Source organism: Podarcis filfolensis (genome assembly GCF_964270895.1).
Source record: "Podarcis filfolensis genome assembly, chromosome: 14".
Lineage (NCBI taxonomy): Eukaryota > Metazoa > Chordata > Lepidosauria > Squamata > Lacertidae > Podarcis > Podarcis filfolensis.
Genome location: NC_139616.1, coordinates 26,948,241 through 26,965,002, shown reverse-complemented (window position 1 = coordinate 26,965,002; position 16,762 = coordinate 26,948,241). Strand labels below are relative to the sequence as shown.

The 16,762-nt window shown below is 46.6% G+C and overlaps 1 protein-coding gene across 6 annotated transcripts in view; it reads right to left on the bottom strand.

Annotated features, from left to right (window-relative positions):
- FRMD5 (FERM domain containing 5) overlaps positions 1-16,762 on the bottom strand; it is a 129,301-nt gene that overhangs the window by 82,060 nt on the left and 30,479 nt on the right. The gene's annotated exons all lie outside the window — the stretch shown is intronic.

Genomic DNA, 16,762 nt, shown 5'->3' with positions numbered 1-16,762 from the left:
AAAATTAAGAGAAGAACAAGCCTTGCTGAAGCAAAACCAGCATGGTTTCCAAAAGGGTAAGTCTTGTATAACTAAATGTGTAGATTTCTTTTTGTGTGTCAAAAGGACTGTGGATAGGGGTGATTCTGTGCAGACTGTGTACTTGGACTAACAAAGGCCCTCAGCAAAAATTCCTGAGCAAACTTAACACTCATGGAATAAGACGAAGGGCTTTCTTGTGAACTGGTAACTGGTTAAAGAACAGGAAGCAGGGAGCAGGAATGAATGGGCAGTTTTCACAATGCTATGGGATGGCTCTGGGGCCAGTGCTTTTTTAATTTGTCTGTAAATGCTATTCGGCAAAACTGAAATGCACACTATTATGGAGATGAATTTTCATGCTGACTTTTTAAACCAATCAATCACAAACCTCTGCAGAATTGTGGTGCACTGATCTTAGGTTTGGGGAAATGAGTAACCAAGACGCTGACACTGGCAGATTTGTCCATCACCCAAAGAGTTCTTGAGCTGAGCCTGTCTCATACCTTATTAGTCTGGACAGAACAGAGCAGCCAACCCACAATTCAGGCCTTACTACCCAAGGCCCGTCCTCCATACTCAGCCACTTCTATGAGGGTGGGGAGAGGTCCAAGAAGGCCTCAGGTGGCAGCTTGGAAATGCAAGAATGGATTCCAGGCTTGGCTGCCTCTTGATGAAGGAACGACAGCAGGATTTGCATTTGCTCAGTAGATACGGCAGAGCCCACAGCCTAACAGCCTAAAAGTCTCCAGCTTGGTTCTTTTCCCTCACAGTTCCAATTATGATGATATATTTGACTATCGATTTGCTACAAATGGCTCGCCTTGTGTTTTAGTCTCATTTAAATTTCCACCTTGAGCAGCTCAATGAATTAAAAACTCAGGGGGAGAGAGAGAGAGAGAGAGAGAGAGAGAGAGAGAGAGAGAGAGAGAGAGAAAAGCCCTTGTTTTTTTGCAACAAGGCGCAGACTTCTGCTGTGCAAAGCATTTATCAGCCCCATCAAAAGCTGAAGCTGCACCAAGGAGGGGGAGGGGGAGGGGGAGGGGGAGGGGGAGGAGCTTCCTCACCAGCTGCGTCAAAAGAAATGCAGCAAAAACTTTAAATCAATTACTTGGATTGGAGAAAGATGCAGCAGAAAGAACAGGCCCCCTGGAAACAAAGGGAATTCCTCCACTGAGTGGGTGGGTGGGTGTTGGGGGGGGGCTTAATGGGTGCTGCACAAATGGTAACATGCAGTCTGGATTAAAAATAATAAATTCAAAAGCCCTCCCCATACAGATCTTCTCTCTCTCTCTCTCCATCCCCCCCAATCTCCCCAACTTCATCTCAGATGCTGCAGTTTCCTGGGAGAAGGAGACAAAACGACTCTCCCCCCCCCCCCCCCGCCCTTTGCCTTCCGGCTTCTGAAGCTCCTCAACAAACAAAAAGCAGCATTTTGTCAGGTAGGGAACAAGGTAACCTCAACCCTCACAAGGATCCAGATCTTGGCAGCATTTTTATGTCTCACTGCGTGCTTTGAAAAACACATCGGATTTTCCCAAGGAGCGAAAAATAAAATAAAACAAATCTGTATTAACAGACAGCTCGAGATTTCTGCTGATGAACCAGCGAGACTCTTCGCACACGGGCTTTTCAAAGGCACCGTTTTGGACAAGTCAAAACTGCTACTCTTTCGCACACAAGGACGTGATGTGTTAAGGAGAGGCACCAGTAGTAATTGCTGCAAATATTTCAAGCACAAACAGCCCTTTATTCTTGCCAGAATCTGTATCTCTTTCTCACTCATTCGCCGCAAGTGACATACCAAAAAACCTGGGTGATATTGCACAGGACAGAGGAGCCTGCCTAGATCAGTGTTCATCAACCTTTGCTGACAGGGATGAAGGCAGTTGTAGTGCTTGGAGACCCAGGGTGGAAGAATTCTGGGCTGGATGGCATTCAGGTCCCCTGCAATGCTCACAGCAAGCTCGCTAACACTGTGTCGGATGGCTGGTCCATTTAGCTCAGTGTTGTCTAAACTGACCAATAGCAGCTCTCCAGGGTTCCAAAGCAGGGGACATTCCTGCTGGATACTAAACCTGGGACATTTTGCATGCAAGACGATGCTCCACCACCAGGCAATGGCCCCTTTACTGGTGTGGATCTGGCTCAGCTGGGCCACTGTCATTCTGACGCAACCAAGACTCAACGCCACATCCTTCTGCTGTCCAGTCCGCTTCGGCACACATCAGATCTTGTCTACGTCAAGGTGTCCTGCTCCACTGGCCATGCATTCCCTCCTTTGGCCAAAAAGAGGGGGGGCCTCCCTGGTGACCTGCTCACCTGCCGCATGCCTCATTTCCCTGCCAGCTCAGAAAAGTCTCTGATTCCTCCATCATTTCTCTCTTTCAATTTATGCATCTCGCTGCCTGAGCTGAGTTAGGCTCATTCATCAGTTCTGCAGTTGGTCTTTGCTTCATCACAGAGGGCAGATCATCGCAAGAAAAGAAGCAGCAGTAGCAACACCAGACCCTGCGACAGCCACATGGAATCTTGAAACACACACACAGCTACCAAAACTAAGCCACTCCCCAAAATAAGCCACCCCCAGTGAAGTAGATGACTGCTCTTGAAAGCTCCAGCTACAGTAAGCATGTTACCCCTTAGAGCAGGCTTCCCCAACAAGTGCCTTCCAGCTGTTTTGGACCACATCTTCCATCAGCCCCAGCTAAAGTTGCCACCTTTGTTCTGGCAAAATACAGGACAGGGTGGTGCGGTTGAGGGACGATATTTTTTCCCAGTCTGGTGCCGAAGTGACTTCAAAGTAATCCATTACAATCTATTGCAGCCCAACAGGATGGCTCATCTGAAATTTGTCACACATGCTCACAGGCACAACATTTTATAAATCTGTCTGTGCTTGCCTATCTGGAGCTTAAATACATGACATTTCACACACACTTTCAAACACATGTATTTGGAGAGGATCCCAGACTTGGCAGAGAGAGAGAGAGAGAGGGGGGGGGGGGACAGACAGACAGACAGACAGACAGACAAAGAAGACCTGAAACACAGGACTAAACGGCATCTATACAGGACATAGCATCTTACATTGAAATACAGGACAATCCTGTATGATTAAAAAAGGTAAAAGGTGATGGATCCCTGGATGGTAAAGTCCAGTCAAAGGTGACTATGGGGTGCGACGCTCATCTTGCTTTCAGGCCGAGGGAGCCAGCGTTTGTCTACAGACAGCTTTCTGGATCATGTGGCCAGCATGACTAAACCACTTCTGCCGCAACGGAACACCATGACAGAAACCAGAGCGCACGGAAACGCTGTTTACCTTCCCCCCGCAGTGGTACCTATTTATCTGCTTGCACTGGCATGCTTTCGAACTGCTAGGTTGGCAGAAGATGGGACAGAGGAACGGGAGCTCATCCTGTCGCGTGGATTCGAACCGCTGATCATCCAATCAGCAAGTCCATGAGGCTCAGTGGTTTAGACCACAGCGCCACCCACAGGTGGCAACCCTAGCCCCAGCTAGCAACATCTGAAGGGTATCAGAATGGGGAAAGCTGCTTTGGAGAGCCACAAGGTCCTTTCTATCTAGCCAAAACCACCATTTTGTAAGGTGATCTGTGACTTAAACACTTTGGAAATTGAGGCAGACTTCCAAAGAGGTACATAAACAACATTTTTTTTTCCCTTTATGTTTGTCAAACACCAGCCTGACTGCTGCACAGAAAATCATTCTGAAGCTCAAGGCAGTCTAGAGAGAATCTCACTGGATTTGACATCCGTAAGGGAGAAAAGCTTGCTGTAAAAGGGCAAGATTTGACACTCAGAACCGAATACCACAGGGCTATAGTTTAATCACAGAGGCTGAGAGCACACACAGTGCTGGGCACAAGATGATCAAGGGTCTGCAAACCAAGTCCCATGAGGAATGGTTGAGGGAGCTGGGGGCCTTTAGCCTAGAGTGGAGAAGACTGAGAGGTGATATGACAGCCACTTTCAGATATCTGAAGGGCTGTCACATGGATGATGGAGCAAGCTTGCTTTCTGCTGCTCCAGAGGGCAGGACCTGAAGCAATGGATTCAAATGATAAGAAAGGAGATTCTGACACAACATTAGGAAGAACTTTCTGAAGGAAAGAGCTGTTTGACAGCGGAAAGGACTCACTCAGAAGGTGCTGGCCTCTCCTTCACTGGAGGCACACTGGAAAAAACCCAACAACCAGAAACCTGAACCTTTTCACAGTGGAGAAGGAGGAGGATGGTCTGGCACTTGGTTTTGCTGTGACCCCTCCTGCCCATATATGATGACCTGCCACCGCTCACCCAACTTCATGACAGCACACTGCTCCTGCCACAGGGTGAGCAATCGTGTTGGCAAGGCAGAGGCACACACACAGAGGCTTAGCTGTGGAAATCAAATATGGCCACAGGGAAATATTCCCGTCTGCTGCGACTACACTCAGCAGCTGGAGTTTACACAGAGTCTTATTCAATAAAGATGACAGCAACCATTTCTGTGCCTTGGTCTGAAAAAAGAAGCAGAGAGGGAGGGGAGCAAAATGTGTCTCGCCTGCTTTTCTTCACCAGGTGCTTCTGTTCAGGGGGAGGATTAGTTCCAACAGGAAGTGAGCAACTAGCCCAAGCCAGGAAGGGAAGCCAACGAGGGGAGCAGTCTCAATTCGAGTCACTATGAACAAGAACGCAGAGCCCCCTCTTCCAAATGGGAGGTGAGCAACCACTCCTTCCTTGGAACATGTTAACTGACTAGACCAGAAGCTGTCTAGTCAGTTTCACAGCTTTACTGTCTTTTCTGGGACTAGGGAAAGCAGATGCAATTAAGAATAATTAACAGGCTTCTCCGTCACTCCAAGAATGATGCTATCCTGTTAAGTCTTGGGGCTAGGCTACGCAGAGGGTCATCTCATGAAAACATAAGAAGAGCCTGCTGGATCAGGCCAGTGGTCCATCTAGTCATAAAATCATTGAATTGTAGAGTTGGAAGGGAGCCCAAGAGTTATCTAGTCCAACCCCCTGCAATGCAGGGATTGCAGCTAAAGAATCCCTTACAGATAGCCATCTAACCTCTGTTTAAAAACCTCCACTGAAAATGAGTCCACTGCCTTCTAAGGGATTCTGTTCCACTGTCAAACAGCTCTTACCACTGGAAAGTTCTTCCTAATGTTGAGCTGGATTCTCCTTTCTTATAATTTGAATCCTTTGGTTCAGATACCACCCTCTGGAGCAGCAGAAAACAAGCTTACTGTATCATCCAAGTGATAGACCTTTAGATATTTGAAGGCGCTTATCCTGTCACCTGTCAGTCTTTTCTTCTCCAGGCAGAACATACCCCACTCCTTCAATTGTCCCTCACAAGGCTTGGTTTCCAGACCCTTGATCATCTTGGTCACCCTTCTCTGCTCATGTTTCCAGCCTGTCAATATTGTTCTTAAGCTGTGGGGCCCAGAACTAGACACAAGGCTCCAGTTGGTGCCTGGCCATGTTCTTTCCCTATCCAGCCATGGAAGGATGAAGCACCATCAGCCACAGTAGAACAGCATTACCTAAAGCAGCAGCAAGATGTTGCCTAGGGAAATACTCTCTCCCTCTCCAAAATCAGTCGGAGGAAGATGATCTGCAGATCTAAAACACCAATGGGCCATTCTGGACACATCTGTAACTTTTGAGACTTCTTAATTTAAGCAGTACCTACCAGCAGCAAATCCGCAGACCCAGCCCTGTAGCCATGGAAACATAAGCTAACACAAATTTTAAAAGTACAATTTTTTAAAAAAATGATCTGAGTTCTGATTTTTGATTGAGAAATCTGCAGGGGCACAACGTCGTTGAAAAGCCGGCACACCCTATTTATCATGCATCATTATTGTCTTTTTAATGAGCTCTCTAGGAAACCCTGAAGTACGTTGCCAGAATGGACGAGAGCGAAGGAAGGAACATTTGGGGAGCTCAGTGCTTCGGCTCACCAGTTATTCCCTCACCTCGGCCTGATTAACGATTGATAACCAAGGCCTTTACAAACAACACATTCGGGGTCTGTTTTTGTGTCATTTCCTCCCCTGCCTAGGCATTTGATGTGTTGGTCGTAACAAGATCCATACAAGATCATGGTGTATGTTAACATGCTGAACATGGAAACTCTCTCTCTCTCTCTCTCTCACTCACACACACACACACACACACACACACCACTACCCCTGATCAACTCTTCTCATCAGGCCTTGGGCACACAAAGAACAAATATCCCTACCTGTGTGCACTATACTGTATGTGGAAGAATCACCACAATCAGCTACTCTGCTGTTATGACGTGGGACAAAAGAAGCATGAGGCACTGTGGGTGCCATGTCTACATTTATGTAGACTGTAGGTTTATAAACATGGAATCTGCTGCTGCTGTTGCTGTATTTATATTAATATTTATATCCGGCCTTTTCCCAGCCCAGAACTCAAGGTGGGTTACACAGACAAAGAAAACATAGAAAAGATGATTACTAAATGTAATTAAACCCCAAAGGAATTAAAATAGTGTAAAAAGAGCCATTAAAAACACCGATAATAACAATAAAAACGACCCTTTCCTCAAAAACAGTCAGTTCCCAAAGGCCTGTCAGTGTAGAAACGCCATCAAATGCCAGCAGAAGGGCAGCAAGGAGGGAGCCAGTATGGCTTCTCTAGGGAGGGAGTTCAAGAATCTGGGCACAGCCCCATTTTACAGCGAACACCAGAGTGCATACGAGTGTCCATCTCTTTGCTACTCAGGTGCCCACTTTGAGCTCTGGACCTTGAAGTGAGCTAATGCCAAGTTGAAGCAGAGGAGAAACAGTTTAGGGTCTGCCTCAGTCTTGGGCTTACCAAGGAGAATGCCCTCCACCCCACAATCTTTCATGAAAACCAAGCCAAATGAGCATTTGCATATTGCAACCCCTTGAAGAAAAGTGGCTCAGCACAATCAGACTCCCTCCTGAAGACAACAGAGAAGTTCTGGCAGAGAAGAGACAAAGGCTCCAATCTGTGGAATCTATAACTCATTTCATCGCCGACCTTGAGGACTCACTAAGGTCGTTCCCTGGACTCCTGGCCATTGGCCCAAAGAGAGAGTTGCTCTTTGCCTGCCCTCTTGCAGTTGTTTTGTCATTCTGGTTTGTTCTGTTTGCTACTCATGCTGACTCCCCACAGAGCAGAAAAGCAGCGACTTAACTGCCCCAGCCTCAACCAAAATCACCACCATTGGCTCCCAGGTCTTACAGAGATTGCTGGCTGATTTTGAAGAGCACCAGTGCCATCTCAAGGCTTTCTAACAGCCTGGCTAAACAGGAGGCTGCACTTTGGCTCCCAAGATTTTGAGCTGAAATGCGTTCGGCAAGGACTTCTGAACAAGGCGTAATGGTAATTACGTGGGTTTTTTATTTTTTTAAAATAATGTTAGAAGGAAGGAAAGGAAGAGACATATTACCCAAGGGAGAGGGGGAAAGAAATGGTTTTAAAGTGTCAAGCAAACTATTATCTACAGAGGAATGGGAGCAGCCCAACCTTTTAGTGGCCTTTTCTGATCATGATAGTCACTCGGTGCTGCCTGCTAATAATTCATTTTTCACTATGGCAACATACGAATTCTCCAAAACAGCCTGTCACAAATACTTGAAATTTTTGAAAAGAAATAATCACTAACTGCAGAGGCAGTTTAGTCAACGCACGGGGCCTTGACAGGAGGTTGTTTTTTTTAAAGCCAAACACATTTTGTCTTTACTGTGATAGCCGTGATCCAAGAGACCCCCAGATGCCAGACTGGAAGGCAGCCCTGGCAAACAGTACGTTTTTGTTTTTGTTTTTAAGTGTACTAGGCATGCATCATCTCAAACAGGTCTTCACGGCACATTGTTTGCAGAGAGTATGCTGGGGTAGGGCTGCAAGCAAGATTGAGCCCTGAACCAGGCTCAAATGTCCTATCAGCCATGAACTCACAAGGTGGCCTTTGGTACCTCTCCTGTAAGCCATTCCACATTATTCTTCTTGTAGACTACTGAGATAATGGACTTGCAGGACTTTGAACAATCCAAACCACAGTGGCTGCTATGCTTAGAATTATTATTTCACAGGTGCCAAAATTACAGCCCCAGAAGCTCTGTGTTGTGGCACTAAAGCAGGAATCCTTGAAGGAATCTCCAGACGCTGGCTGAACCTTGGAGAAGATGGATCCACTTTTTGGTTCATCCCATGTAAAACCAGAAGCACCAGAGCCCACATCTCCACCCATGAACTCCAAGGAGACAACTTGGCCACCAGACTCCAGCGATGGGTCCATAGACTCCTTAGAGAACCAGGAGAGCCCTGAGGATCTACCCCAACTTCTTGGAACTCCAAGGACTCATATAAGTCAACAGCTGTGAAGGAAGGTACTGGCTCCTTAATGGGAAAATGAAATATTTGGGGAGTCAATGAATACATAGCTCAGGCTAGAAAGATCTGCCAGTTGTTCCCAGACCCTGCTGAAACAATTTGTATGCGCTACCTCAGCTTCAGGGCCTCTATCCATGGTCCTGAAACCTACAACTACTTCCCTCTCCAAGGTGCTGATCTCACCTTTCTGTCCGCATGGAGTCCTGGGACTCCTGGGCTCCCCCTTGCTTGAGCCATCACCTCTCTGTGGCACTGGGCACCCCCATGGATAAGGTAGGGATGCCATATGTCTGGAATTTCCAAGACATATCTGGGATTTGGCTGCCAAAACTTCAGATTTTGCCCAAAAAGCTCAACAACGTTTTGAAATATGGCAACCCTAGGATAAGGATGCCCGAAGTTATATCAGGAGAAAGGACCCCTTAGTGACCATACTAGAACATCTGCCTGGTTGGCAAATACTGTCCTATAACTTTATGGCAATAGTATTAGGACTTCAGGAGAGACAACAGTCAGTCACTGGAAGGAAGTCACTGGACCACCCACTCCCACCAAGAGGTTTCTAGATGGAGGAACAGCCTTTCTAAACCTTTGCAAATAAGCAAGAAAAAAAAACAACACAGCTGCCTGACTTTTTTCCTGCCTGGCAGGGATGGGGTGGCTGTTTTCAAAGTCAGGCTCCTGGCTCCAGTGGAACCAATTTGGTAGTGGAAAACTCTGACCTCTCTCCTGGGCTCTGCCTCTTCTCAGAAAAGAAATGGTCCAATTCAGAGAGCGTTTGTTCCAGGGTCAGCACTAAGAGCCAGAGACTCCCAGATTAGTGTCCGGGCTAGGAAAAATGGCAAAAATAATTGGATACTTGAACTGCAAATGCATTCCTGCATACCAATCTGCCCTGAAAATTTGGCTGGGCACTCAGCATAATGGAAGGATCAGACCTTTGTTCCAATGGCTCTCGCAGGAGGCCACGCTCAGGAGCGGTCTCTGGCCTGTGTGTGTGTGTCTAAAACGGTTGCCAAAGCCTTTCAAGAGCCAAAAGCCATTTGCAAACGGAGCACAGGGATCCCCTCTCCATTTCAGCATGAAACCAGCTCCAGCTTTTAGTTATTTCACTGCACATTTTTAGGGGCAGGAAGATGATCAGTCGGTTTTCATAAATCCATCAAATATATGTGAACCTCTGGTGATCAGCCTTATTCATCCAGCCTCATGATTTAACTGATGCTGGTGCTACCACGCACTTGGGTTGTGCAAGAGGATGCCACATCAGCCTTGGCTGTGTTGCTGGGGAACATGATGCACATCCACCAATGGCAGAGTCCCCAAGGACAAAGCAGCTGAAGTCTCTGAAAGCCACCAGCTGGCCTGTGCGTGAGGAGGGGGAAAGGAGGAAGCAGCAAAGCCAGAGTTTTTTGTTTAAAAAACCACCCCAGTCTAACTGGCATGAAAGCTTCAAGGGGATGACTTGGTGGAATTCCAGTATCCGAAGCTGGAGAGGAGGGGAGGATCTCTTTGCATGGCTGCTAGGAAGGGGTGTGCGCATAAATCTGGCATAAGCAGTCGTGTGCGCATCAGAGTGAAAAGGCCTTTTGTGCCACACACTGGAGTGTTTTGTCCATCAGCCAGTGGTCTTTGCAGAAGAAGCGCTGCTCCAGTGTTAGAAACTCAGGTATATAAGCTAGGCACCAAATGGCTCCTTAAACCAGGGTTACAGTTGCCAAAACAGAACGATGAGTTTGTGGACCAGACGGCTCGGCAGGTGGAATTTTTCAATATGACTTTTTGGTTCCTGAAATTCATTTGGATTGTGCAAATAAAATACAGCGGATAGAATTCTACGGGAAGTGTTATTAGTGTGTGAAAACGAGCAAGAGTCAAGGCTGCCCAGGCATGCACCTCCAGATGGGGAAGACATCAGGTGCCATCCTGGCGCCTGGACATCTTCACTTGGTCGCAAGTGGCCGATGGCCAGGTGCAAAACGCACCTGTTACCTGGCAATTTTGAATGCTGGTTGAGAGTGGCTGATGGCTCTGCTCTGCCTCCACGGTGGGAGGCAGTAATGCTTCAGAATACCAGTTTCTGGAAACCACAGGAGGGCTCTGGGGCTCAAATGCTGCTTGCTGATTTCCCAAAGGCATCTGTCTGGCCACTGTGAGGATGCTGGGCTAGATGGGCCACTGGCCTGATCCAGCAGGCTCTTCTTAAGTTCTTCGTAACCCCCATTTGGAATTTGTTAACACTTTGAAAACCCAAAGCAGAGCAAAGCACATGCCCAAACATTTCCCAGATCACTACGATCATGAACAGCTCATTTAGCCAGATCAGAGCCAGGATCTCCCAGAAGTCCAATGTGGATGCTTTTAACATGATAGGACTAGCCTTGGGAGTGTCTTTTGACTCTTCCTTGGCCCATTCACTTTGCCCCAGAAAATGGAAAGAAGTGTGGCTTCCTTCCGGACTTGCTCGTTTTCTGACCCATTAATTGGGACTTATTTCCATGCCTTGTTTCTCGCGGCTTGGCTGGTGGGGTGGGGGGTGGGGAGTCACATGGGCTGCCATGCTACGCCACTTGTCCTGGTGATGTCCATTAGCTGTAATGAAAAGCTACATCTCCATTACTTCCTATTAGAACTAAGTGGGTGTTTAACTTGGTTACTTTGCAATGGGAGGAAGCAACTTCCCCTTTGGGATCAACAGCCACAAGCAAGCTGAGTTTATATCCAACACCAGTGGTTTCCAGATGTTTTTGGGCCACCCCCTTGGTTCCATAAACATATCCCTATTGCCTCCTACCCTATGAAAAACATAGTTCAGAATAGCAGTTTGCACAACCCACTGAATAAGACAGCAACACAATAAAATTCAAAACAGTAATCATGAACTGCACATTTATTCAAAATCCAATCAAAACTAAGTAGTTCAATTAACTAAACACAATTGATCCAGTGATACCAGTTTCTCAAAGTCTGACAGTCATTTATACTTCCAGTTCCCCCTTCCATCTCCTTGCCTATTAGCGTAATGTCATCCCCCCCCTCAAGGGGGCAAGACCACCCTCTCTGGCAACCTCTGCTCTACAGCTTTCCTCCAATAAACTCAGGGAGGTATCGTATTTACCCGAATCTAATGTTCCATCAAATCAAATGCACACCTCAATTTTCAAAGCCTTGAAAACAAAGAAGTATTTGCTGGTGAATGTAAATGTGCCATCAAATCTAATGTGCACCCTAATTTTTGTGACGTAATTTGGCCAAAGATGGGGTGCATGACATTTGAGTAAATACGGTATGTGTGAGCCTTCTCCCCGCCTCCACTTTATCCTCAGATCAACCCTGTGAGGTGCTGAGAGATCAAAGTCACACAGTGAGATTTGTGTCAATCTGAACCTGGCCTCTCCATTCCTAATGCAATATTTGGACCACTAGACCACACTAGCTCTCAGCACTATCTGGTGTGATCGAACCAGGAGGTGACTTTTTTTCCGTGGGTGGGAGGGGGACTTATGCAAGATTCCACTCATATCCTGCCCTCTCTCATAAATCTCTCCTGCGCCTCTAACACTGGGGTCACTACTGGCATCCACAAAAGTTATACACTCCCAGGACTGGACTTTGGTGGTCTTTCATAATACGAGACCCCCTGGAAAACCTAAGTGTGTGAGTACACATTTGATGGCACACTGTCTCTGTGAACAAGGGCGAATGACTCAGAGGGAGGGGGGGATGCATCTGGACCAGGTGGTGCCGGCACTCCCTCAAAATTCCACATGCACTCGCAAGGTCTCTAAAGGCTGGTGACCCCTGAGCTAACATCTCACTCTCCGGAGTCTTTCACACCAAGCTGCTGCTTTGTCGAAACTGCACTTCCCCAAAGTGCTCCCAAGAGGACAGGGATATTATTTTTAGTTTCCACTCTATTTTTGTTTCGGAATCGACTACAATGTTGACCTAACATCCAGCGCTAATGGTGAGAAGTAACTGCTGAACCTCACCCCCCTTCTAGCAACAGGCTGGGCTGCTCCAGGTACCACCAACCAGACCCCCCCCCTTCTATCATGGAGGGCTTAGAAATGGCTGCTTTGAGGAAGGTGGGGTGTTGGTTTTTCAAAGGATAATGTTGATTCCGTGCTCCCCCCTCCATCAGCATCTAAAGAGCAGACTTGCCGATCAGAAGGTTGGAGGTTCAAATCCCCGCAATGGGGTGAGCTCCCGTTGCTCGTTCCCTGCTCCTGCCAACCTAGCAGTTCGAAAGCACGTCAAAGTGCAAGTAGATAAATAGGTACCGCTCTGGCGGGAAGGTAAACAGTGTTTCCATGCACTGCTCTGGTTCACCAGAAGTGGCTCAGTCATGCTGGCCACATGATCCGGAAGCTGTACGCCGGCTCCCTCGGCCAATAAAGCAAGATGAGCACCGCAACTCCAGAGTCATCCGCGACTGGACCTAATGGTCAGGGGTCCCTTTACCTTTTTACCTTTTCAGTACAAAATTTTCAACGTTAGTAGGCAAAAGCCAACAAGGGCCCTAGGTTAGGGACCTTGGCACACTTAGGGATAGCCAAAGTGGTAGTTAAGAAGAGAAGCCTGATGGATCAGTCCATTCACCCATTTAGTCCAGCATCGTCGTCTCACCAGATGCCCATTATGGGAAACCTGCAAGCAGGATTTGGGCACCAGAGCCCTCTCCCCTCCTGTGGCTTCCAGCAGCTAGTATTCAGAAGCATCGCTGCCTCTATAGAGCCATAATGGCTAGTAGCCAACAATAGCCTTATCCCGCATGAATTTGTCCAATCCTCTTTTTATTCTCTCTTAAGGCATTACATGCCGTATATTTCATACCGGTGGTCCACAACTGTTCCCAGTCAGCAAACATAATGTTATGTCCAACATCTTGTGCCCATTTAATCATAGCAGATTTAACCGTTTCATCCTGCGTATTCCATTTTAACAGCAAGTTATACATTCTTGAAAGTATCTTAGTTTTGGGATCTAACAGTTCTGTTTCCAATTTTGATTTTTCCACCTGGAAGCCAATTTTTTTGTCCAAATTATAGGCCTCTCTTATTTGATAATAATGAAGCCAGTCTCACACTTTATCTTTTAATTTCTCAAAACTCTGCAATTTCAATTTGTCTCCTTCTTGTTCCAAGTCCAATCCTCTTTTTAAAGGCAACTAGGTTGGTGGTCATCACTGCCTCCTGAGGGAGGGAGTTCCATAGTTTAACTAAGTGGTGTGAAGAAATACATTCTTGGGCAATGTCTCCCATTGTCCCTGACCACTGGCCATACTGGGGGTTGATGGGACGACCCGTGGCTCCCCTTGCTCTGGAATGATCCCTGCTCTCCTAGTCTGTTTTGAAGGAGGCAAAATCAGTCTCCTCCTCCTGCCCCTCATGACATCCTTGGCAGCTGCCAGACCTCCACACCTCTAGACCTTGTGGGCAAAATGAGCAGATTGTGAGATAGCTGCTGCTTTCATTCCCAGAAGGCTGGCCACAGACTGAGGCTGCTCTTGGATCTTTGGTGGTGGATAAGTGCCTCCCAGCCAGGAGTGCTGAGGACAGAAGCTGGCTATCCACCCAGAAAAGGTGACTGAGAAAGTGTGGAGGTAGAAATCATCAGGAGACTGTGTTAATCCTGTTGTGTTTACTGCATGAGTTGCTGACCTGGGCATACCAGGAAGGAAGACCAGAGCAGTGACTCAAGCAGATGCCCAACAGGCAGCTTCCTCTGCCAACACTGGCACCTCTGCTTAGCCTCTAAAATTGACAGGAGCGAGGGATCCAACTGCTCAGCTGTAGAGGTGGCAGGGCACAGCACACAGCCTCCATTGTGGATGGATAAGCCCTGAAGCCCCCAGTCTGCAAAGAATCACCAATATTTGAAAAATCATAGGAACCTGGGCAGCTGCCTTATATTGAGCCAGACTATTAGTCCATCGAGCTTAACATGACCTACACTGGCCGGCAGCCAGTGAAAAAGGTATTTAAATATACCTTTCTGAAGAAACCAGAGGCCTTTCTCCTGGGCATGGTCAGCCAATCGGTGTTAAAGAAGGATAGAATTTTCTTTATGTATGCTACAGCAGCAGCAAGAATACTTATCGCAAAGTATTGGAAGACACAAGATCTACCCACCCGGGAAGAATGGCAGATGAAGGTGATGGACTATATGGAACTGGCGGAAATGACTGGCTGAATCCGAGACCAGGGAGAAGAGTCGGTAGAAGAAGGTTGGAAGAAATTTAAAGACTATCTACAGAAATATTGTAAAATTAAGGAATGTTAGAAGGATGCTGGAATGAAGTTATGTGGTTTTAGCAGCAATGTTACAAAGAAGTAAGTAAAAATGGATTGTTAACAGGTGAGAATGTAAAGTTACAATATATTAAGATAAATTACTAAGATAAAAACAAAGATGGAAAGGATTTGCTGAATTAACTAATTGAACTAGAATACAAAAAAGGGAGGTGTGAGGAGGTCAAGGAAATAAGCAAATGAAAGATAAGATATGGAAGGATTGACTTGTTTATAATTTTTTTTTTATTTCTGTATTTTGTATTTTTTGTTTTATTTTTCTTTATTTTTGTAATTTTTTGAAATTTCAATAAATATTATTTTAATAAAAATATATACACTGGCCGGCAGCAGCTATCCAAGGTTTCAGACAGGGAGTCTCTCCTAGCCCAAACTAGGGATTTTTATTCATTCTTTGAGCAAAGTTTCTGTATCGTTTGATTATAACAGCAACTCTAAGTGTGTGGGTTTTTTTAATTGAAATTATCAGACATTATTTTAAAACATTTGAAAGAGGATTAAATTTAGCCAACAGGTAAAAAGAGATTAAAACACATGCCAACATTATGCATGTTTGGATAGGTTTCCTGAGCAAAAGAAATGTTTTTAGAGGGTGCCAACAAGAGCTCAGTGAAGGCGCCTGCCTGATGCCAAAAGGCAGGGAGTTCCAAAGAGTGGGTGTTGCCCTGCTAGAATATCAATTTTTTACAAGGGCAGAATGAGTATTATACAGCATCTGCAGCAGTGCCAGTTCCACAGAATGAAGCAGTCGAGTGGGAATATATGGGTAAGGCAATCCCACAAGTAAACTGGTCCCAAGCTGTTAAGGGCTTTGTATGCCAAGAGTGCATACAAGGGACGTGGGTGGCGCTGTGGGTTAAACCACAGAGCCTAGGACTTGCTGATCAGAAGGTTGGCGGTTCGAATCCCCACAACGGGGTGAGCTCCCGTTGCTCGGTCCCTGCTCCTGCCCACCTAGCAGTTCAAAAGCACGTCAAAGTGCAAGTAGATAAATAGGTACCACTCTGGCGGGAAGGTAAACGGCGTTTCCGTGCGCTGCTCTGGTTCGCCAGAAGCAGCTTAGTCATGCTGGCCACGTGACCCGGAAGCTGTACACCGGCTCCCTCGGCCAGTAAAGCAAGATGAGCACTGCAACCCCAGAGTTGTCCGCGACTGGACCTAATGGTCAGGGGTCCCTTTACCTTTATGCCAAGAGTAGCGCCTTGAATCTGACCTGGTAATGAATTGACAACCAGTGCAGATCACTGAGCAAAGCTCATAGAAAAATAAAACCTCAGATTTGGAAGGGCAGCCAAAAGTCATCTAGCCCAACCCCCTGCAATAACAAGGATCACAGCTAAGGAATCCTTGACAGATGGCCACTCAATTTCTGTTTTAAAACCTGCAATGAAGAAGAGTCTGCCACCTCCCGGGGGAGTCTGTTCCACTGTCAAACAGCTCTTACTGTGAGAAACTTCTTCCTAACATTTAGCTGCAATCTCCTTTATTGACATTTGAATCCATTGGTTTGGGTCTTGCTCGCTGGAGCAGCAGAAAACAAGCTTGCTCCATCTTCCACATGACAGCCCTTCAGATACTTGAAGATGGCTGTCATAGAGAATTATGGAATTGGAGAGTTGGAAGACTCCAAGGGTCCTCTAGTCCAACCCCCTGAAATATAGGAAGAGAAGAAGAAGAATTTGGATTTGATATCCCGCTTTATCACTACCTAAGGGAGTCTCAAAGCGGCTAAGAATCTCCTTTCCCTTCCTCCTCACAACAAACACTCTGTGAGGTGAGTGAGGTTGAGAGACTTCAGAGAAGTGCGACTAGCCCAAGGTCACCCAGCAGCTGCATGTGGTGGAGCAGTGAATTGAACCTGGTTCACCAGATTGTGAGTCCACCGCTCTTAACCACTACACCACACTGGCTCACAGCCAAAGAATTCCCGACATCCAACTTTTGTTCCTGGTCTTCTTCTTTTTCCAGGCGAAAGAGGCCCAACTCTCTCAATTGTTCCTCATACGGTTTGAACG